At 50.4% G+C, this 23,229-nt stretch overlaps 1 pseudogene across 1 annotated transcript in view; it reads right to left on the bottom strand.

Moving 5' to 3' along the window:
* Positions 1 to 435: 435 nt before the first annotated feature.
* The window catches only part of LOC308252552 (phosphofurin acidic cluster sorting protein 2-like), an 80,765-nt pseudogene continuing 57,971 nt past the window's right edge, over positions 436 to 23,229 (bottom strand). The window contains exons 3-11 of the transcript in view: positions 14,750 to 15,311; positions 13,723 to 13,977; positions 13,442 to 13,636; positions 13,205 to 13,372; positions 3,996 to 4,121; positions 3,778 to 3,952; positions 3,377 to 3,569; positions 1,993 to 2,201; positions 436 to 1,764 (exon numbers count right to left, since the gene is read on the bottom strand). The product of the transcript in view is annotated as a phosphofurin acidic cluster sorting protein 2-like (transcript). The remainder of the gene's footprint in view (positions 1,765 to 1,992; positions 2,202 to 3,376; positions 3,570 to 3,777; positions 3,953 to 3,995; positions 4,122 to 13,204; positions 13,373 to 13,441; positions 13,637 to 13,722; positions 13,978 to 14,749; positions 15,312 to 23,229) is intronic.

Below are 23,229 nucleotides of genomic sequence, written 5' to 3'. Positions count from 1 at the left end.
GCCACTGGGTGGTTGGCAGCTGGGGCCCAGGGCTGGGCTGACTGGCCTCCGTGTTCTGCTTAGGACTCCCCCATTGGGAGGCCAGCCCTTGGCATCTGACCACCAGCTCTGAGTTCTGTGGGGGCAGAGTCCTGGCTTCCAGGAAGGGCAGGTAGAGAAGGTGAGAGCCCTTCTCGCTGGGAGTGTTAGGGGTCCTGAGGCCAAACTCACCTCCCATGAGTCTCCAGCTCAGCACTGCCCGCCTGACCTCCCACCACCAGAGAGTTCTGGGTAATCAGCAGAGCAGTTGGGGGCTCCCACTGGGGGCACCACATTAGTTTCTGGGTTGTGAGCACATTCGCACTTAAGAAGGTTTCTTTTTGTGTTTCCAGGGTCGGTCTCTGTACTAAACTGAAACGTCCACAGAAAAGCAGCTGGGCCCTCCTGTGCTTGGCGTCAGCAGGGCCACAGGCAGGGCTGGAAGGTAGAGTCGGAATGTCTGGAGATGCAGATGGGGAAGTGCTGGACGTGGGAGGACCCCGGGCTGCCAGCTGGAAGAACTTCAGGTCATTCCACACCACACCTTTGATGAGGACCCGCAGCATGTTCTGCTGGTGCTGGCCCTGCGGACTAGGCAGCTTATGCCCTCCAGGCACTGGCTTTTGGACTCCACGACCTTGTCCTTGGTTTTCTTGGGCAAAAAGAGCACCTTCTTTTTCTTCTCCTTGGTGAGCACTGTCATGCACATGGTGGGTGTTGCTGCAGCCTCTCCCTTGCTGTGCAGCCTACTGACCTGGAGAGAGTGGAAGGTGCACTTGAGGGTGTTGTTGGTGGTAGACAGGTCTTTCTTCTTCGAGTCTCTCTTCCTGTCTGTGGGCTGGGCTGCAGTCCAGTAATCCACCTGCCGCTCCATCAGCTTCGTGCCATCGCCCTGGCTGGAGGTGGACAAGCCCCAGTCACTGACGGGGTGCAGAGTGGGGTGACAAGGCCTCATTGGCAACCAGAGGTATGGAGAGAGGGATGAACGAAAGCATGCTGCAGCCCAAGGGGGCCCATTATCTGAGTCTCCTGACGTGTCTGAGGACTGTTGCACTATCCCAACTTTCACCCCCTCCCCGAAGGGAATGAACCATAAGGACTCCTCGTGGGGGCTCTTCTGCTTGTAGGAGAGCAGGGCTTCCTCGACGGGCAGCTGGTAGGCACAGTTGTCCCCATGATGTACTGTGTGATTCTCGTCACGATGTCCAGCGTGTCCTGCATGGCGCTCTGAGCCTCCAGCTTGTGGAACAGGTCCCGCCAGGCCAGGTCCTGGAAGAAGATGTTGTAGAGGTAATGCATGGAGCCCAGGTGCCTGGCCACAGGGTGGGAACCCAGCGGGATGACCAGGAAGTACATGTATCCCAGCCAGTCCAGCATCTTGTAGGACAGCAGCTCCAGGAAGATGCGCAGCACAGCGCTGAAGTAGTGGTGCCCCTGCCACCAGGATCTTCACTGGCTTCGGGGGCTGGGAATTATAGTGACAGTATCTCTGTATCTGCCAGATGATGGAGCTGAAGGCTGCCTGGACGTCAGCCATGAAGCAGGTGCACAGCAAGGCAGCGTGTGCCCTTGCAGGGTGTCCGAGGGGAACTGACCCTGCCAGTTGGAGGTGTTAACGAGGATGATGTTCTCCGGCAGCTGGTCATCAGAGATGAGGATGTGGTTCAGCTGGTTGTACGTGGTCTTCCTGGGGATCTGCAGCTGACTCCCTGTGTCCGGGCAGCACTCATTGTCTAGGGCCCAGGCGTCATCAAACTACGGCTGGCCACATGCGGCCCGCCGAGGACATTTATCCGCCCCACCGGGTGCCGCTGCCTGTCCTGCTTAGCAGCCGACTCGTCCCAGGCCCGCAGTGCGCATAGGAATTTGTTCATAGTTGTTTTTTTTAAACTATAGTCCGGCCCTCCAACGGTCTGAGGGACAGTGAACTGGCCCCTGTTTAAAAAATTTGAGGACCCCTGGTAGGCTGTTGACCTGCTTGTTCTGTGGCTGTGCCGTCTGCCGCTCCTTCAGGTACCTGCCCCAGTCATGGTGGCTGGGATGCTTCCCCTTGGCCTTGGTGGAGGGGATGATGAGAGCATCGGTCTTGGTGATGCACCCACTGGGCAGTAGCTTCTTGGTGAGCATGTCCAGGGCTGAGGTCTCTACCTCGGGGCTGTCCTTGGGCTGTGCTGGCTGCTGCCCTGGGTGGGCATGCTCTGAGGCGCTAAGTGGGAGACCCTGTCACTTGGCTATTGCTGCCTGGGCTTGGTCTTCTCGGGCACTGCGGCTAGACTAGGAGGCTCCTTTGTTTTGTTAACCTTCACTGGAGGTTATTTTTCCACTGATTTTTTAGAAAGTTGAAGCGAGGGGGAGAGACAGAGAAGGAGAGAAGCATCAATGTGAGAGAGACACATGGATTGGTTGCCTCCTGCATGTGCCATGACCAGGGCTGGAGATCAAGCCTGTAATCGAGACAGGTGTGCCCTTGACCAGAATCGAACCCGGGACCCTTTAGTCCATGGGCCAACACATTAGCCCTCAGTGAAACCTACAAGGCTTGGAAGCTCCTCCTGGAGCTGGGCACCTTGGATGCTCCCCATGTCCTTTTTCGAACTGAAATGTGACAGGCCTTCTCAGTATGGCCAGAGCTTAGGCTTGATGGTACTGAGAAGGCTGTCATCTTCCTCCCTGTCTGGGCTACTGTCGCTGGTTCTCCAGCATCTTAGACAGAAGGTGCAGGTCCTCCTCCACTCGGGGACATGATCTGCAGGGTCCTGCTCTGAGTGTAGGACCTCCTCTGACACTTGGGCCCTGCTCAGCCAAGCCATGACATTCTGATTTAAGTTTGGATGCCTTGTCATGGACACGGTTGTGACTTTCAATAGTCGCTGCTAACTGGGCTCCCTCATGTCAAAGTCGTCCTGGTCTGGGTCCTACCCATGGGCGGCATCTTCACTGGCCTCCTGCTCTGAGAAGCTCTCATACTCCTCCTTTGAGTAGTGATCTGTGGACTTGGCCTTGGGCCGGCCTGCATGGCACTGTCCTCATGCTAGTCATGGAGAAGGTACAGGCCCAGGAGACCTTGGGGTTGAGGGTGCTGTGGGCCACCGTGTTCCAAACACTGTCGATGGGCTGTTTGATGCCTGTGGCTCAAGTGCTCTCTCACGCTTTGGCCAGATTTGTAGGCTACTGTTTTCTCCGGGCCCTGTGGATGCTCCCCATCTTTGTCTGTGAGCTGGAGTGTGCCAAGCCTTCAAAGTACAGCCTGAGCTTGGGCTTGGGAGTGCTGAGGGTGCTGTTATCATCCTCCATGTCTGGGTCACTGTCGCTGGAGTTTTCTAGTGTGTCGAATAGAAGGTCCAGATCCTCCTCCAACCTGGGGACATGCTCGAGTCCACAACATCCTCTGACACTTTGAACTTGCCCAGCCATGCCACGACTTTCTCCTTGATATTTTGTGGCCTGGTAATGGACGTCTTTCCTAATATCCATGGCCTCTGCTTCTTGGGCATCCCCATGTCAATGCCCTCCTCAGCCAGGTCTAGCCCATGGGTGGCATTGTTGCTGGCCTATTGTTCAGAGGAGAAGCTCTGATATACCCCCTTGGAGTAGTTAACCCTTGACTTGGCCTTGCATCTGGCCTGTATGGCACTGTCCTCTTGGAGGATGAGCTGGCTGACAGGCAGCAGATTCAGATCTCAGCCACTTTGGCAGAAGCCTCCTTGATGCTGCTGCAGAGGCACAGCCCCTGCCACCCTTGAGGGGTTGCTGCCTGACCTCGGCCATGTGGATGGTGCCCACAGGGAGTGTCTTGTAGCTCCAGATAATCTGGTTCTTAAAGCGCTTCCTCCAGTGCACAGGACCTGTAGCTTGTTGTAGCTTGTTGTCTTCTCCCCTGAGGAAGTTGGGGTCTTGCAGTGAGGTCAGCCCCAGGTCTGTCTCCAGTTTTCCACTGGGGAACAGCACACTCTCATAGGATGTGCTTGTAGCCCTGCATTTTCATGGTGATCACCATTGATATGAGGTTGGAGCCCTGCATCTTCACGGCAGTCACCATGGAGATGAAGTCCTTCTCCAGCTCTTTGAAGACCACCATCTTCACTAAGGTCAGGTTGCACAATCTGGGCACGAATTGAGGCTGGGGCTGTCCAACTCCTGGGTAGCAAACAGGTTCTTGGGCATTGGTGTGTTGAGCCTTGGCACGGGGCTGGGGGTGCAGGGGGTTGTGGAGACCAGGACTGTGGGCATCAAGGAAGCTGCAGCTGCTTGCCCCATGCAGGTCCTTTCTGTATTCTGGGGTGATGGTTTCTCTTCCTGTGTTGGGACAGAAGAGAGACATTCCATCAGGGGCAGCTTATGAACTGCCAGGTGGCTTGGGGGCTATAGTTCAGACTGAACCCCTAAGCACTCAGTGATTATTGTCAGGAGGTGGGACACGAGTGATCCAAGGACAGTGTGTGTGAAAAGGGACCACATGCTCACTGACTAGTTCAGGGAAGGCCTGTGCGGTGTTCTTGCAAACTCAGAGACCTAAAGTTATTACAAAGGATGTTCTGAAATGAAAACTTTTAAGCTAAATGCAGTTTATGGTGGGTAGTCATGTCCTAGGCTGGCATCTTCCCTGACAAAGGTCAATCTTTACCTTAACTGAGCCTGTCTATTGTCTATTGGCATCTACAATAACATATCTTTGGAATGTCAAAGGAATTTCCCTTTTTCCGGACCCCTCAAAGCATAGACAATGCTCTGTGGAGACCACAAATGCCCTCATTGTACCCGAGTTAATTGTTGACTTGTAACTCTCCTATATCCACCTATGTGAAAGAAATATGTCTGTGTCATTTTAATGTTTATCCAGTCACATAGGATTCCCCACTTTGATTTCTCTGGGACCCTAATGTATCACCACTGGATTTCATGTTACCAACATACATCTCCTGTTTTGATTGTAATGTATAAAATAAGATGCACAACCGCCATTCTCCAGAGCATTCTCTCAATCCACTGAGTTTTTCTTCCCACCAATTGTTGACAGCTGGGCTTAAATAAACTCACAAAAATTCTTCACAAGTTTGAGTGTTTCTTACTTTGACACTTACTTGGCGTAGTGGGTCAGGATTCCAAAGAACTGCCCGCCCCCCCCTCCCCCCCCCCCCCCCCCCCACACACACAGCGCTTCCCGGACCATACTGTGGACCCGGTGCTAGGATTCAACAAAAGACCCATTGAACCCACTGGTTCCCCACCCATCAGGTGAGCCTGGGTGAATTGTGCCTTAGATCTAGGACTTTCCCTTACTGGTGGTAGAGGGTTTGATTTATTTGAGCTGTATTTTTAAATATTCTAGGTGTAACTAAGATTAAGCGTTGAGGGAACTTAGGCTAAGACAAGACAGAAGGAACAATGAGTGGCTGGTTTTATATTGTGGCTTTCCAATTGGAATTGCTTTCTGAAAATCTGAGAAAAATTAACCTTTGCTGTATAAATAAAAGTTGAACTCGATCAGCTCCAAAAATACAGGGGCATGTCCTCTCTCCAGCCTGAATATCGGGTATTCTCAGGTGACTAAGAATCTCTGTGGAGGTGTCAGGTCATTCCTCATGACATGCAGGGGCCCCAAAGCAAAGATTTCAACTCAACTGCAATTAAAGTGACTGGTTCTGGTGGGGGAGCACCCATAAGTTTTGGTCAACTAGTTCCCTGAACCCTCTGGTTGTTTTAGACAGCAGGGAGATAAACCGAGGCAAATAAGAGGGTTGAATGTGACTTGAGGGGTGAGAGCCTCATGGAGCTCAACCATAAGCAATGCATGTTGACCAGCTACATTATATAACAATCCCAGAAAATTTGCTCAGATTCTGCAGATATCAGAAAAACAAACAAACAAAACAACAACAATAACACACACACACACACACACACACACACACACACAACTACAAAACAACAAAAACAAAACACACCTAAAATTAACATGGAATTGTGCCTCCAAGGCCAGGAGATGCCAGATCCCAGCCCTCATTAATACTCCTGATAGGAAGCTTTTACTTGCAAGTGCTTTACAGAAATGGGAAGATTTAACTAGAAAATATTCTACTAAAAATGGCCAAAATGCAGTTTTATTTGCGTGCCTAAATTAATTTTTGGCATGCAAGAAAAATGCCAGGTCTAACATTAAACTGAATGAATGAATGGAAGCATATCTTGATTTGGAAATGAGGAGATTCTAAGGAGAAGCACATATAAATTCTTTTTTAAAAAATTAAGGAATTAGAAATTTTAGAGACTGTCTCTGCACTCTTCCGAAGCTAATGAATGCCAACACCCTATTCTTCCGCCTTCTCTAGCTCCACCACTACATCCTTCGCCCTTTCCCTCCCTTCTTCCTTCCCCTTCAGTCCCCTCCACTACCACTCCCCACTGACTTAAGGAATAATGAGAATAGGAATTCCAACAGCTTCCTTTGGAGAAAAGCTTGTCTCAGCAAAAGAGGAACCAGCAATTGTTCCTGATTTTCTCAATGACCCTGATGGGTTCACAAAGACTTTTAACTGTTAGAACATGTAATCCTGGCTATTCTAACCAATTCCAATGGATATAGCTAATGGTTTCTGCCAGCAAATGCAACACAATTTCTAAATAAGGTTTGCAAGAAAATTCCTGTAGCGAAGTCTGTCCACTGTTAGAATCATAGGAAACTGAAATAGGATGTAGAAAAAGGAAAAAAAAAAAACACAAAACAACCATAGGGTTGACCCAAGGGTGTTTCTCCTTCTCACTGATAGTTTGGGAGAAGTTAAAATGATCATAGAAAGGGAAGCCACTAAGACCCCTGTAGATACTGGGGCTACTTTATTTGTTCCTAACCACATCCAACTAAGAGGAATTTTTATTTTATTTTATTATTCTTTTTATTGTTTAAAGTATTACATATGTTTCCTTCCCGCCCACCCCCCCACCCCCGCCATGGGTCCCTCCCCAGCCACTCCCAACCCCTTGCGCATGCTCCCACACCCCCAGTGTCTGTGTCCACTGGTCAGAGTAAAGCTTCTGTGCAAATGGCAGGAATATTTACCCAATGTCTGTTTTTAATCAAAACCTGTTTCCAACTAGGGAATGTTATAGCAATATTAGCAAATATATATCTTTGCTAATAAAATCTGCCCCAATCCAACTGATAGGGAGAAGCGTTTTGTTTGTTAATTTGTTTTATGAAATCAGTGATACCCATACTTGCTTTTTATAGAAGGGTAATATGCATTTAGAAATAAATGAACAAGATACCGAACCCAACAGAGCCTCAGATGAATCCAGTGGGGTGTCCTTAAAGTTGGGGTCCTGGCTGCACACAGGTTTCCTCAGGGGCTCTGGAAAAGGATCTGCTGGTGGAGTCATGCACAGACATGGAGAGGCATGGGGGAGATGGTGAGCATTCAGCAGGCAAGATGGGCATCTGGCCAACATTTGTCTGAAAAGGAGCCCAGAGTTGGAATCACATACATGCACCTCTGTCCTATACCCACCCAGGGTGGAGGGAGCTGGGCCCCTATGTTCTGAGGTCAGGCTTATGCAGTTCTGAACCCAACCCTCAATGGAAAATGGGGAAACTGGTGTCCATAGAGTGGCAGATGTTACCCAATGTCCATGACATTCAGAGCCCAGAGTTCAGGAGTGTTCAGACCTTCCAGGCCAAGGATCCCACCTCTCCAGCAGAGTTGGTCTTGACATTAGAAATCCTGACATAATGAGAAGCTCCTGCCTATTCTTCTGTATCTAGGGCCTAGGGTGGGAGGGAGGGGGTGCTTTGCTCTGGGATCCAGAAAGAGCACTAGCTCTTTTTTTTTTTCCAAAGAGGAATTTTTATTTTATTATTTTTTTATTGTTTAAAGTATTATATATGTTTCCATTTCCCCTCATGGACCCCTGCGCAGGCACTCCCACCCGCTAGCACATGCTCCCATACCCCCAGTGTCTGTGTCCATTGGTTATGCCTATATGCATGCATACACGTCCTTTGGTTGAACTCTTACTCTCCCCCCCACCCCCACTCTCCACTGCCTTCCCATTGAGATTTGAGAATCGGTTCGATGCTTCTCTGTCTCTAGATCTATTTTTGTTCATCAGTTTATGTTGTTCATTATATTCCACAAATGAGTGAGATCATGTGATATTTATTTTTCTCCGACTGGCTTATTTCACTTAGCATAATGCTTGCCATGTCCATCCAAGCTGTTGTGAATGGTAAGAGTTCTTTCTTTTTTCACAGCAGCACAGTATTCGATTGTGCAGGTGTACCACAGTTTTTTATCCACTCATCTGCTGATGGGCACTTAGCTGTTTCCAAATCTTAGCTATTGTGCTGCTATGAATATATGGGTGCATATATGCTTTCTGATTGGTGTTTCTGATTTCTTGGGATATATTCCTAGAAGTGGAATTACTGGGTCAAATGGGAGTTCCATTTTTAATTTTTTAAACAAACTCCATACTGTTTTCCACATTGGCTGCACCAGTCTGTGTCCCCACCAGCAGTGCACAAGGGTTCCTTATCCTCCACATCCTCACCAGTATTTGTCCTTTCTTGATTTGTTGATGATAGCCACTCTGACAGGTGTGATGGTATCTCATTGTGGGTTTTTTAAAATATATTTTTATTGATTTCAGAGAGGAATAGAAACATCAATGATGAGAGAATCGTTGATTGGTTGCCTCCTGCACACCCACTATTGGGGATCGATCCCCCACCCTGGGCATGTGCCCTTAACTGCAATAGAACCCTGGACCTTTCAGTCCGCAGGCCGACACTCTATCCACTGAGCCAAACTGGCTAGGGCACTCATTGTTGTTTTGATTTGCATCTCTTGGATGATTAGTGGCTTTGAGCATATTTTCATAAGGACAAGAGACATATGAAAACAGAATTTTTTTTCTTGTGACTAATAAAAAGAATTTTATTAAACTCACTGAAGTCACATGTCCACATACAACCATCATCACTGTGGTCTGGCCAGTGAGATGTGCTAATACCTCCACTCTGGGGCCCTGGACCACACACCCCAGAACCACCTGGATGTGGAAATTGGCAGCTGTTAGAAAGGGGGAAATGGAAGCCGAAACCGGTTTGGCTCAGTGGATAGAGCGTCGTCGACCTGCGGACTGAAGGGTCCCGGGTTCGATTCCGGTCAAGGGCATGTACCTTGGTTGCGGGCACATCCCCAGTAGGGGGCCTGCAGGAGGCAGCTGATCGATGTTTCTCTCTCATCGATGTTTCTGGCTCTCTGTCCCTCTCCCTTCCTCTCTGTAAAATATCAATAAAATATATTAAAAAAAAAAAAGAAAGGGGGAAATGGAAGTCATGTCCACCACAGGCCATTGTCAAATAAAACATTGACTTCTGGTTCCCACACTGACATATAAGAGCTTGGAAGTCCTTACTCTTATCCTTACAAGAAAAAAAAAGATGAACAATCCAAAAAACAGAAACTCTTTTTCAATCCATCTGAAGTTAACTATGACTGTGAAATACAATACAAGCTAGCCTATCTTCCGAATAAGATGGAAAACATCTTTTCCACTCAAAGTGAGAGACAAAATAAAAAAGCATAAGAGAAGACAGATCTGAACACATCAAAATGTAACACCTCTATTTGGCAAAACACACATCAAATTGAGACAAATGGCAAACTAGAGAAACCATTTGCAAGTTACATGGCAAAAAGGTGATATCCATAACAGTTCAGATTTCCTAGCAATCCAATGGAAAAGAGGGCAAAGGGTCTCAAACCGAAATTCCAAAACAAGGACTAGGCCAAAAAAGTATGTAAAAGATATCCAACTGCAGTTTAAACCAGAGTGAACAATTCAAATGAAAATATTGCTCTTTCTCACCCTGGACAGGGTGCCTCATCAGTTGGTTGGGGAGTCATCCCATACACCAAAAGGTTGCAGGTTTGATTCCCGGTCAGGACACATACCTAGGTTGTGGGTTCTGAAAATGTTCTGGAACTAGAGAGTGTTTGTGATGTTATGGAACAGTTGCAAAAAATTGTGAATGTACTTGATGTTGGAATTTATACTTGGAAGGATCAAAGAACTAAAATTTATATAATTTAAATTTATTTTAATATAATATTTAAAATACATTTTATTTTACTCAATAGTATAAGGAAAATGCACTAAAGTTCTAAGTATGTGTAAGATAAACACAAAAATGTTTTAAATTTCTACTATTGGGGAGGGGAAGCCCTCTCTGCCATGGCAGCTGACACAGGCTGCCGACCAGGACCTGGGACCACAGGCCTCGCAGGAGCTGAGGCGAGTTGCTCACAAGCTGAGGTGGGTCCACATCTGAAAATTCAGTGACAGCTGTGCCTGGAGCCTGCTCTGGCTCTGGAGACGGCACCAGAGTTGGCGTTTCCTCTTTAGGTATTTCTTCATCTTATTCTGGAGCTGCTTCTAGAGATCCAGGAAGAGAATATGTTACACCATGACTGCCTTTTGTGTACCTTCCAAGGAAGGGAACCTCCCATCTCCATCACTAAAATCCCAGTTCAAACCCAAACCCAGGAAGTCGTCCAGACTGCAGGCCATGGGCACTGACCTGAGCAACTCTGTGCTCCTGCCTAACCCCAGCCTCTGGGAGCTCTTCTCTGTGTGGTCCAGCCCCATCCCACCCCCTCACACACACCACCCACTCCTCCTCCTCCTGTGTCTCCGCCTCAGTGGGCTCAGATGCTCCAGCTGTGAGGGAGATACTGGGCCTGGTTTGGCAGGTCTGGGACTGGAAAGATGAGCTCTATGGAGGCCAAAAGCATGATCAGGCTGGGAAATTCTGGCGGCCGATAAAAATCTTGAGGGTACTGGTCCAGCCAGATGCCCAGGGTGCAGGAGTTGGCCCTGGGGAGAGAGAGAGGTGGACAGCAGGGTCTGAGGCCTGGCCTTTCATTCCACATGGCCCTCCCAGAGCACCACTCAGAGAGCCTGGGGTCCTGTGTCTGCTGCTCCTGCCCATCCAGAAGCCAGACCTACTCCTTGTCCACCTTCAACCTGGCAGTCCTGGCAGAGATGTGTCTGGTCACCCAGGAGGGGCTGGCAGAAAGCCCTCCTAACTGACAGCTCTGGATCAATGAGAGAACCACTTGTACCCCTTCTTCACGGGAACCTAACATGCTCTCTCAGTGTCCCTGTCCCCTCCCCCTACCCTCCCGCCCAAATGTCAACTCCATGAGGACAGGGAGGGCTGGTGTCTGCTCTGTTCATGTCACTCATTGGCACACAGTAGGTGCTCCAGGAATAGCTGACCAATGAGCAAACAAAGAAAAACCGTCTCCACCTCTGCTGACTCCTAACACCTCAGACTTTGGCTCCTGGACCTACATGCTGCCTAATTCACTAGCTGCCTAATTCACTAGCTGCCTGTGGGGTTCTTCTCCTCCCGTTGACATTTACCTCCCATGGGTAGAGAGAAACAGCCACACTGCCACTGAGGAGGTTCTACAGATTAGTGAGCAAGGTCCCTGGATAGGGGTGCAGGCAGGGCTGGGATTAGGAGTGGACGGGTATGAATTTTCTGAGGGGCTCACTCTGTCCACTGACCTCCCCACTCACCCACACCACCCATATCCACATGCACAGCTCTCTGATGCGTGTCCTTTTCTCTAGGAGAAGCCCTCAGACCTCTGCCCTCTTGCAGAAATCCCACCATGAGTGGGATCCAGGGTTCTGCCAGCACCTTGAATTCACACTCCCCATACTCCTCTCCTGGCTCTGACCCAAAACTGACTCACGTTTTCTGCTGGAACAGAGGTCCACCGTCCTCTTCACAGTACGGGAAGATGCGCCATAGGTAGAGGAGGCCAGGATGATGTCACATCGGCTGTCCTGTGGACACTATGAGCCTGTGACTGAATCGCTGAGCCAACTGCAGAATCGCTCCCGACTAGAAGGAAGCTCTGCAGTGCAGGCTTGGGGTCTGCTCTGAGCACTGGATATGGTCAGTGCCTAGAGATGTGTCTGTACCTGGCAGACTTCTCATATATTTGCTGAGTGACTGAGCCCAAACCAGCCCCATCTCAGATAGCTGGGTGAGCCTGGGCCCCACTGCTCACCCCTGGGGTTTCTGATCTGGCTTCACCCAGGACAGGGACCCATAATGGAATTTCCAATCTCTTTATCTAATGAGAAAAGTGCTTAGCCCTGGGCCTTGAGGAGAATCATGAATTTGGCAGAGACTTTGTCAATAGTAAGAGAAAATGACCAATTGGCTCAAACACAGCCCCTCCAGCAGACCTCTCCACTGTCCAGACACCCAGAGGCACCCCACTGAGACCCTACAATAACCTATTGGGCCTCATTTCTCCCCATGTTCCGAGGAACAAAGACTCAGAGACATGCAGTGACCTGAAGTTTCACAGCAAACAGGTGGTCAAATGACCACTGTGCTGTGCAGGGGCAGCGGCTCACCTGGTACATGGCTGGTCCCTCACCTGTTGTAGCAAATGCTCTATAATAACACGGAAAGGTGGGGACAAATGTGGGGTCCCTGCCCAGGAAGGTGGGCACCAGTATTTCAGCCCAGGTGGTCAGTACCACACTGGTCCTTTGCTTTTTCTCTTCTGTTTTGCCTTGTGAGGAGGGAGTTTATTGGACACCACGAGAGGCTGGGACTGGGGCCACTGGGCTGGTGGCAGCTGGGCCCAGGGCTGGCTGACCGGCCTCCGTGTTCTGTCAGGTGCTCCCATGGGAGGCCAGCGCTGAGTCGGGCACACAGTGAGGCTGACTCCCCGGGAAGCAGAGTCCTGGCTTCCAGGAGGGGCAGGTCTTGACGGTGAGAACCTTTCTCAATGGCGGTTTCTGGGTCCTGAGGGCCATCACCTTCAATGATTGTCCAGCTCAACCCTGTCTGCCTGACCCCCCACTTGCCAGAGCGTTCTGGGTAATAAGCAGAGCAGCTGGGGGCTCCCTGGGGGATCCACCACGTTACTTTCCAGGTTGTGAGCTCATTCACACTGAAAAGGGTTCCACTTTGTGTTTCCAGAGTCTGTCTCGGTGCTAAACTGAAATGTGAACAGAAAAGCGGCTGGTCCTTCCCGGGCTTGGCCAGGGCAGGGGAAGGGCAGGGGACGAGCAGGCTCGAAGGTGGGATTGGAGCGTCCGAAGATGCAGGTGGGGAAGTGCTTGACTTGGGAGCTTCACGTTGTTCTACTCAACGCCGTCGATGAGGACCCGCAGTGCGTCCTGAGGGTGCTTGGCCCTGCAGATCAGGCGACTGATGCCCTCCCAGCACTGGCTCTGGTACTCCACATCCTTGTCCTTGGTTTTCCTGGGCAAACACATCACCTTCTTGTTGTTCTCCTTGTCCACAGTCATGGACCTGGAGGGCGTGGCTGCAGCCTCACCCCTGCTGGGCAGCCTGCTGAGCTGCAGAGACTGGAAGGTGCACTTGAGGGTGCTGTTGGCAGTAGCCTGGTCTTTGTTCTCGGTGTCTCTCTTCCTGTCTGTGGACTGCGCTGCCGTCCAGTAATCCACCTGCAGCCCCATCAGCTCAGCACCAGCACCCTGGCTGGAGGAGGACTCGTCTCCACTCACAGAAGGGGAGGAGGGAAGGATGTGTGAGGCCTCCTTGTTTGCCACAGACCTATGTGGCGGGGTGGACGACAGCACGCTAGAGCCCAAGCGGGCCACATAATCTCAGTGTCCTTATGCGACCCAGAATGGTCCCACAATTCCAGTTCCACCACCCCCACAAAGGGAATGATGGTCAAGGACTCCTCATTGGGGCTCTTCTGTTTGTAGGTGAGTGTGGCCTCCATGATGGGCAGTTGGTGGGCACAATTGGCCCCTGAGACGTACTGTGTGATTCTCAACACCAAGCCCAGCGTGTCGTGCACAGCCCTGTGGGCCTCCTTGTAGAACAGGTCCTGCCAGGCCAGGTCCTGGAAGAAGCTCTTGTAACAGTAATGCACGGAGCCCAGGTACCTGGACACAGGGTGGGAACCCATCAGGATTACCAGGAAGCGAATGTAGCCCAGCCAGGGGGTGGGGGGGGGGGGGCAGGTTGTAGGACAGCAGCTCTAGGAAGAGCCACAGCACAGCGCTGAAGTACTGCTGTGCCCCTGCTACCACGATCTTCACAGGCTTCGGGGGCTGGGAATTGAGGTGACAGTATCTCTGTATCCACGAGATGATGGTGCTGAAGGCCGCCTGGACCTCAGCCTTGGAGCAGGTGCACACCCCGGGCAGCATGTGTTGCTGCAGAACTCAGACGGGAACTGCCCCTGCCAGTCAGAGGCGTTGAGGAGGAGGATGTTCTGGGGCAGCTGGTGTCAGAGATGAGGATGTGATTCAGCTGGTCGTACACCGTCTCCCTGGGGATTGCAGGTGGCTCAGCGGGTCGGGGCAGTGCTTGTTGTCCAGGCTGTGGACCCACTTGTTCCTGGCTGTGCCTCCTGCTGCTCCTTCAGGAATGTGCTTCAGCCCCAGCAGCCCTCCTGCTCCTCTGGGATCTGGTAGAAGGGATGAGGAGAGACTCGGTCTTGGTGATGCGCCCACTGGTTGCTTGGGGCTCGTCTTCTCAGGCACATGGTTTGGACCTGGAGGCTCCTCCTGGCACTGGCACTGTGGATGCTCTAGCTCTCCATCTGAGAGCTGGGCTGGGACAGGTCTTCCAAGTATGGCCTGAGCCAGGGCTTCGGGGTCCTGAGGACACGCTCATGGGCCACTGTCCCTGGGGTTTCCTAGTGAGTCATACAGCAGATCCAGGTCCTCCACCTCAGGGACCTGCTCCGAAGACTCCTGCTCTGAGTCCAGGTCTTTCTCCCACACTTGCACCCTGCGCAGCCACGCCCCAACTTTCTTGTTGGCATCTTGTTGCCTGGTCATGAATGGCGATCTTACTTCTCCTTGGCGCTGCTTTTTGGGCGCCTCAAAGTCGAAGTCCTCCTCCTCCTGGTCCTGCCCGTGCCTGGAATCATGGCTGGCATGTTGCTCCGAGAAGATTTCATACTCCATCTCTGAGAAATGAACCCTGGACTGGGTCTTGGGGCCGGCCTGCCCGGTGCTGTCCTCGGGGTCAATGGGCTGGCTGGACAGGGAGGCGATGCTGACCTCAGCCACGTGGGCAATGCCTCCGTGATGGTGCTATGGAGGCTCAGCATCTGGCCACCCTCAAGGGGTCGCTGCATCACCTCAGCCATGTCGATTGTGCCCAGGGCGAGCTTCCGGTAACCCAGGATGGTCTGGTTTTTAAGACACTGCTTCTGCTGCAGCATGATCTGTAAGCTGTTGCCTTCTCTCTTTAGGAAGTGAGGGTACTACAGTGAGGTCAGTGCCAGGTCGGTCTTCACGTGACCGCTAGGGGGCAGCAGAATCTCGTCTGACCTCAAGATGTTTTTGGAGCCCTGCAGTTTCACAGTGATCCCCACAGCGCTGAGCTCCTTCTCCAACTTCTTGTAGATCAGCAGCTTGGCTAAGGTGAGGCTACACAGCCTGGGCACGCAGGTGGGGCTGGAGCATTCAAAAACAAGTTCATGGGCACTTGTGTGTTGAGTGCGGTGAGCATGCTGTCCAGGCCCGCAGGCGCCAACATAGCATTCTGATTTCTATCCTGTGTTGGGAGAGGGGGCACATGCCATCAGAGGCAGCTCATAAACTGCCAGGTGGGTTGGGGGCTGCAGCTCAGACCGAACTTCCAGGCACTCAGTGATTGGCAGCAGGAGGTGGGACAGAAGTGACCACAGGTGCCACATGCTAACCTGGCGGCCTTGCAAACTCAGAGACCTAAAGTGACCACAAAGGATGGTCTGAAATTAAAACTTAACTAAATGCAGTTTGTGGTGGGTAGTCAAGTCCTAGGCCTACATCTTCCCTGACGAGGATCAATCTTTACCTTAACTGAGCCTATTGTCTTTTTGCATCTAGAATAACATATCCTCTGAATGTCAACACAATTTTCCTTTATTCAGATCCCTCAAAGCACAAGCGCCGCTCTGCTCTCTGCAGAGACCACACATCCCCTCATTGTTATTGGGTTCGTTGTTGACTGTTAACTACCCTGCACACACCCAAGTGAAAGAAGTACGTGTCACCATTTTACTATTCATCCAACCTCAGAGTTTTCCCCACTTTGCTTTCTCCTGGCTCCCTAGTCTATCACCAATGGATTTCATGGGACCCACAGAGGTCTCCTGTTTGAATTTTAATGTATAAATAAGGTGCAAAGCTGCCATTCTCCAGAGCATTATCTCCATCCATCTGAGATTTTGTTTCCCAGCAATTGGTGACACTTTGGCTCAAATAAATTCACCAAAATTCTTCACAGGTTTGAAAATTTTTTACATTGACATGAGAAAAGATACTTGACAGGAAAAGTGGAATTGTAGGGGAGGAATGATGAAACACATTAGTACCTTAGGTCATTTCTTAGCAGAGGATGGACAGCACCTCCCTGTATTAACAGCATCAGTCCTGGGATTTCTGACAAAACATCTCATTCTAAGATGGGAACACAGAGGCTTTTCCTGGGGTGGGAGGGTCTGGATATAAGGACAATGGGGTGGGACTTGTATGTGATCCCACAATTGACATGTCAACAGGGCAGCACAGCTGACATGTCAACAGGACGGGATCATATCCAGGTCCCACAGCAGTGAAGAGATGGATCGCTAGCCTTGATAACAGGTCTCCCTCCTGGTATGTTGTGCAGCCCAAGGAGACCTCAGCTCCTGACCTAGAGGGTCTATGGGGATGTGGTTCTCGGGGCAGCAAAGGGTAAAGCAACAGACTTGGTTCCTTGAGCCCCATGTCCTTTTGGCAAAAGCATCCCCACTAATCACGATGATGTGTAAGAGTGGGAGAAGGTGTGTAAGGATTGTCAGAACAACATGGACACGTGGAGATGGGCGTTAAAAAGAGAAAGTCTGTAGAAAAATGCAAAAATACTCTTGACTGAGAATAAAGTGAAATGAAACAATGTCTCTCCTCTGATATTCCTAACACTTTGTGGGCAGTGACTTTGCATCTCTTCTGAAAGGGGCTGGACAGTGAGTGTGGGTTGTGGGGAGGATACGGGCCCCAAATTCCTTTGGAAATTGGACTCTAGGAGGGACCTAGGGGCCTAGCAGAGCAGCTTCTGGAACCCAGGGCTCTCTTCAACTACATGGGATCCTGGAGTCTGGGTCACCTCAGCACCTGCACTCACCCCGCAGCCGTGCTGCACACTGGAGGATGGAAGGGGCACCTGTGCCTCCTGCAGGGGCATGGAGTTGAGGACCCCATCTGATGCCTCCAGTCCGTTCTCCTGTGTGGAGCTCTGTAAAGACAGTTCCCAGTCACCAGGGGAAAGCCTCAGAGCCCTGTTTTGCTGGTTCTGTGACCCCTGTGACCCTCCACTCCAGACACACACACAGTGTGATCCGTTCAGACCTCCACTGCAGAGGAAAAGGAGTGACAGCCTGAGGGCCTAGGACTCCCATTGGCGCAGATAAGGGACCCCTCTGGAAGCCCATCTCCAAGGCCTGCCCTGCCCTGCCCTGGGGTGTGATCACAGCAGAGCCTCTAGGTGATCCACTGCCCCAAAAGCTGTACCTGCCCCAGGTGTCTCCCTTCAGGTTCCTCTTCCCAATACATGAAGAGGAGGGGATGTGGGTTGCACAGGGATGGTGCACAGAGGTGGCCTGGCCTGAATGGGTCTGACCCAGCCCACCTTGTGTTACCTGAGGCCATATTTTTGAAAATGGCCAAAAACGTCTGCACCGTCTGGAAAAGCTCTCACTGCAGGGTCTCCAGAAGCAAGAGCACCAATCACTGGGAACACAGCAAGAGAACATCTTGCATTGGCAAATGCCTCTTGGCAAGTGAGCTGCCTGTGGGGCTAGATGTGGGGGCCTGGTTACAGGGTTTCCAAGTTCTATTGGTTAGTGACCTCAGTACCTGGGATTGTCTTGCCTGAGTCCCCTCATCTCATGACAGCTATGCAAATAGTCCTGTGGGCGCTGTCAGTGGACCTCTCTTCCCCATGAAGCACCTGATCTGTACACAGTGGCACCAACACACCCCTAGCCCCCTAGAAACTCTGGGTGCAGCCAGGATCCCAGAGTTGAGGAAACTGACCTGGGCTCAGACTCAACCCCTCATTCTTACTTCTTCTGGATCCTGGATAAGTCATTGTGCCTGTCAGGGTTCGTCTTTATCCTGCCTGCACAATGGGTTATGCAGCAAGTGCTTCTTAGGGCTGTTCAGGCTCATGTGGGGAGTAGCTGTAAAGTAGGAGGAGGACTGTCACATGTAGGTAGTGCCTCCAACCTCTTTTTCCCTCCTGTTATCACCTCCTCTGAGTCTGCTTTTCTTCTAATCCCACCCAAGATCATCACATCTAGAGTGTGTGTGTGTGTGTGTGCGCGCGCGCGCGCGTGCATGCCAGTGCTCCCTTTCTGGATCCCAGAACAAAACAGCCCCACATAGGGAGGAACAGGCAGGAGCTGCCCTGTACGTCAGGATTTCTAATTTCCAGACCAACTCTGTGGGGGAGGTGGGAGCCTTGGCCTGGAAGGTCTGAACATTCCTGAACTCTGGACTCTGAATATCATGTACCCTGTCCAATCCCTGCCTGACTATGGGTTTCTGTTTCCCACTTATCCAATGAGGGTGTGATTCAGGACTGTGTAAGCATGAGCTCAGCATAAGGGGGCCCAGCCTCAGCTTTCTCCACCATGAGTGGGTTGTGGACAGAGGTGCACCTTTGTGATTCCAGATCTGGGCGCCTTTTCAGACAAATACTGTCTAGGCTGCCAAATGCTCACCGTCTCCCCCAGGCCATTTCCATGTCTGTACACGATTCCACCAGCACCGCCTTTTCCAGAGGCCCTGATGGAACCTGGGTGCATCTAGGACCCCACCTTGAGGACACACAGCTGGGTTTATCTCACGCTCTGCATTCTGACCATCTGTGATCCTGGGCAAGGCATGGACCTCTCGGGTCACCGGTTCTCTCCTCAGTGACTCCCCATAGTCTTCACCTTCCTCATGTGGTGTGAATGTGTGCCCTCCCCTTAAGTGTGGGTGTCAGTAGTGACTCCATAGAAGATGGCAAAAGGATCCAATGACCTCCATGATTTGGTTCTAAAAGTTAGTGCCTAGCCCAGCCAGAGTGGTTGAGCATCATTCTGGGCACTGAAAGTTTGCTGTTTGGTTCCTGGTCAGGGCACGTACCTAGGTTGTGGATTTGATCCCTAGTTGGGGTGCATACAGGAGGCAAACAATTGATACTTCTCTCTCACATTGATGTTCCTCTCTCTCTCTCTCCTCTCTCTCTCTCTCTCTCTCTCTCTCTCTCCCACCCCCCCCCCGCCGCGCCGCTCTGCCTCAAGTCAATTTTTTGAAAAAGAAATTTAATTTAACAATTTTAAAGCAAATTCATTTTTTTTTATTTTTTAATCTTTATTGTTGAAAGTGTTACATATGTCCCCTTTTTCCCCCATTGATCTCTTCTAGCCAATCCCTGCCCCCACCCCAGGCCTTCACCACCCTATTGTCTGTGTCCCTGGGTTATGCTACATGCATTCAAGTTCTTTGGTTGATCTCTTCCCACCCTGAAAAGTTTTTTAAAAAGTCAGTGCCTACCACTTGCTCACTCTGATCTGTTCTCTTCCCCACACACACACACTGAGGAATAAGCCTCTGTGCTGTGAGCTGCTATCTGGAGAGACCCACATGGCCTAGCACTGAATGAGACCAACAGACAGAGAGGAAGTCAGGCCTTCCATCCAAACTGAATCCCAGAGTCCCCCCAAGTGAGCTCAGACCCTCAGTGACACGGATCCTGCCTCAGGTGACACCACAGTAGTTCCAGCTGAGCCATGTAGGATTCCTCGTCACAGACGTGTGAGCTAATAAGTGTGTCTTGGTTAAGTCTCTAATGTGGGGGAACTCTCAGCAATAGATCACTAGCACAGTCGTCCCACATCAGGCCCTGGCCCTGCCCTCCTATCTCCCTCATTTTTCTCCTTCCAGGTCCCTCCAGCCCCCACCCTCTCATTTCTAACACCCTCTGCCTCCAGTTTTGAGGATGGCTGTGAAACTTATGAAAGGACACTGGAAAGTAGAGCCAAACTGAAAAGTGTAATTTAAAATAGGAAACAGCATCTGTTGAGACCACAGTTCTGAGCTTCCAAGGTGAGGAGACGCTCCACGCAAGGCGGGTGGCTGTTCCTCCAGGCCCATTGCCAGTGCGCACAAGTGCACTGACCATCACCATGGACCTCTAAGGTAGACCTGCCCCTTGATTTCCAGACCTCCATTTAATTTCACAAAGCTTTCTTCGGCTGCCATTGTGAAATCAGGATGAAGAGGGTAGACAAGTACTTACTCTTCTTTCTGGTTTAGGAATTGCACCCTAAAGAGAGTCTGTACAATGTTCCCACGATGGGCTCACATTCTCAGTGCTTATGGTCCTCAGGGTCAACGTTAGCACTCCTCACACTCCATTAGAATTTCCTTTCTATCTGTGTCACCAACAGGGCTGAACTCCTTGAGAGCAGGGACCCTTTGTGTGGTCCAAAGTTAATACCCATTTGTCCTGAGACAGTGTAGCTTGTGCCATGCAGGGTGCCATACAAGGCTGTTAGTCTATCCTCACCAGGGTGGTTCAGAGCATCGAAAAGGATTGATTTAAAAGGAGAAGCCAGGCTGATCCACAACCTCGTTCAGCCTTGGGCCATGAGAAGGAATGGCCGCTGGGCTCTGGTGAGATGGAAGAGCCACAGGAAAAAGCTCAGCTGAACCAGGGCTCAGGGGCTGAGGGCGGAGAGAGGCTCTGACCCCAGAGGAGATTTGGAAGCGGTGCCTGTGGAGAAGATGAGTGTGGACCCAGGGCCCTGGGACATTCCCTGTCCCCTCTTCAGTGCTATGGGCCAACAGAGGAGATGCTCGGAATGCTATTCAGTGCGAGTGGAGTTTCTGTCCAGGTGCAGGTGGCAGTCAGTGTTCAGGAACTGCTTGCTGCTGGTTAAACCCTACAGCATTCTGCAACGTGAAAGCCAGGGGTTGCTTAAGACCATGCTTTGCCCATGTGCTGGTGGGAGATGAAGTCAAATGAAATGTGGATTCCTAAGGACATTCGTGACATAAAGGGTCCCTGCCCCAATGCACATCAGTCAGTTCCACCCAGAGTCCCATTGTCCTCGGTCTCAAGAATGTCACATCCTTAAAGCAGATGGCTCTTCGGGGACAATCTATTCCTAACCTATAACTTACGGTAACACAACCAAGGCCCAGAGAAAAACTGACTTGCTCAATATTATGAAGGTTGTTTGGTGACAGTGCTGACCACAAGGAAGGTCCCCTGATTCTCAGTGAACACTCATACTGGTTCCAGCCTTTGCAAATTGCTAACCTGTCTTCCACTGATTTCCTCAACTTTAGATGAGTACTATTACCTCACTACATTTGATGGGCACTTTTACACCCTTTATCTCATGTGATTGAGTTGAGTATCCTGTGGGGAATGATTCTTATTCCTCTTTGACACTCTGCTAAACCAAGACAAGATGAGTCTCTCCCCTGAGTCACACAGAGAGTTATGGTGGAGCTGCGACTGGAGCTCAGAACTCCTGACCCTGGGACAAGTTGTTAAGTTCTATTCCCATTTTTTAGATTTATTGATTGATTTTTAGAGGGGGGCGGGAAAGAGAGAGAGAGAGAGAGAGAGAGAGAGAGAGAGAGAGAGAGAGAGACATCAATCAATTGTTCCACTTATTTGTGCACTCGTTGGTTGATTCCTGTTTGTGCCCTGACTGGGGATCAAACCTGCAAACTTGGTGTATCGGGATGATGCTCTAACCAATGGAGCTACTAGGCCAGGGCCTCTAATCACATCTTCTTGTGATTTGTCTTTTCATTCATCCGATGAGTACTCAGTGAGAGTCTGTCATGTGCCAGAACCCTGCTCCTCGGGCAGTTCCTTGCCCGGTTGTGGGGAGGGCAGTACATCAATATTATCAGAAAAATACAGGCGTTGAAAATAGTGATGCAAAGCTGTCATGGGATTCTGCAAGAAGCAATAAAAACCATTCGGGAGATTCATAGGGCCTCACAGAACAGGTGGCTGTAGAATGGGGTCCTGAAAGGTGAGCTCAGTTCTGCAGGTGGAAAGAGTGCAAAGGGAACAGTGGCGGGTGGGGGGGGGGGGGGAGCAGAACATCCCAAAAGAGCTGCTGGGTTTGATCCACACCCAGATTGTTCCCCACACCTTGCCACCATCCTCGGCCAGGAAAGGATTGTCAGATCCTAGAGAATATGTGTTGGAACTAAGTGTAAGATAATATCTCATGGTTGCTCCAAACAGGATTCAGCACAGTGTAAGCTTCAGTGCTCTGCTTCCATTTGCCTCAATATTGTGGGATAAAATAATTGCTACTTTTCATTCAGAGCTTCCTTTTATTTCCCATGGTCCTCAGTTTCAGAGTCAATTGCTGAATCTCAAATGAAGCCTTTGATTTCTTTGCTTTGTGTTTTTATTCTTAAAATAAAAAATACTTTTCGTTGTCCTACTGAACTATTAAAAACTAGCCCAGCTGGTGTTGCTCAGTGGTTGAGCATCAACCTATGAACCAGGAGATCACAGTTCGATTCCTGGTCTGATTCCCAGTCGGAGTACATGCCCAGGTTGCAGGCTCAATTCCCAGTGTAGGGCATGCAGGAGGCAGCTGATCAATGATTCTCTCTCATCATTGATGTTTCTATCTCTCTATCCCTCTCCCTTCCTCTCTGAAATCAATAAAACGATTTAAAATTTAAAAAGCTAAATGAACGCAGTCCAAGTGAGCCAACCTGGTTCTGTGGGAATCATGTAGCAGAGGACGGGACCCCTGCCTCGTGCAATCCAACAAAGCGGCCTTCAGATGTGGAGAGGAGCAGCCGCTGGCATCCCTGCTGCTCCACGTACATCTAGTTGATAACCTCTGTGCTGCTTTTGCTCTGTGATGTGAAGTCACCATATTTTGCTCCCCACTGTTAACCCTCCATTCATATTACCTCCAAGTCCCGACCACCACAAATGCTTTGTTCTACACAAAACAAACATAATTATCTGGTCCCTATGGCTCTGTGAACATTTCCTTGGAGCCTGTACTCTAGAGTAGAATGTCTGGGACACGATTTACCTGTGTTCTTAGCTGGACGGAAACATCCTCACCAGCAGTACCAAGAGTTCCTGAAACTCAGTACTGCCAATAG

This window comes from Plecotus auritus (assembly GCF_963455305.1).
Source record: "Plecotus auritus genome assembly, chromosome: 7".
Classification (NCBI taxonomy): Eukaryota; Metazoa; Chordata; class Mammalia; order Chiroptera; family Vespertilionidae; genus Plecotus; species Plecotus auritus.
The sequence above is the reverse complement of the archived record's forward strand: the minus strand, read 5'-3'. Positions and strand labels throughout refer to the sequence as shown.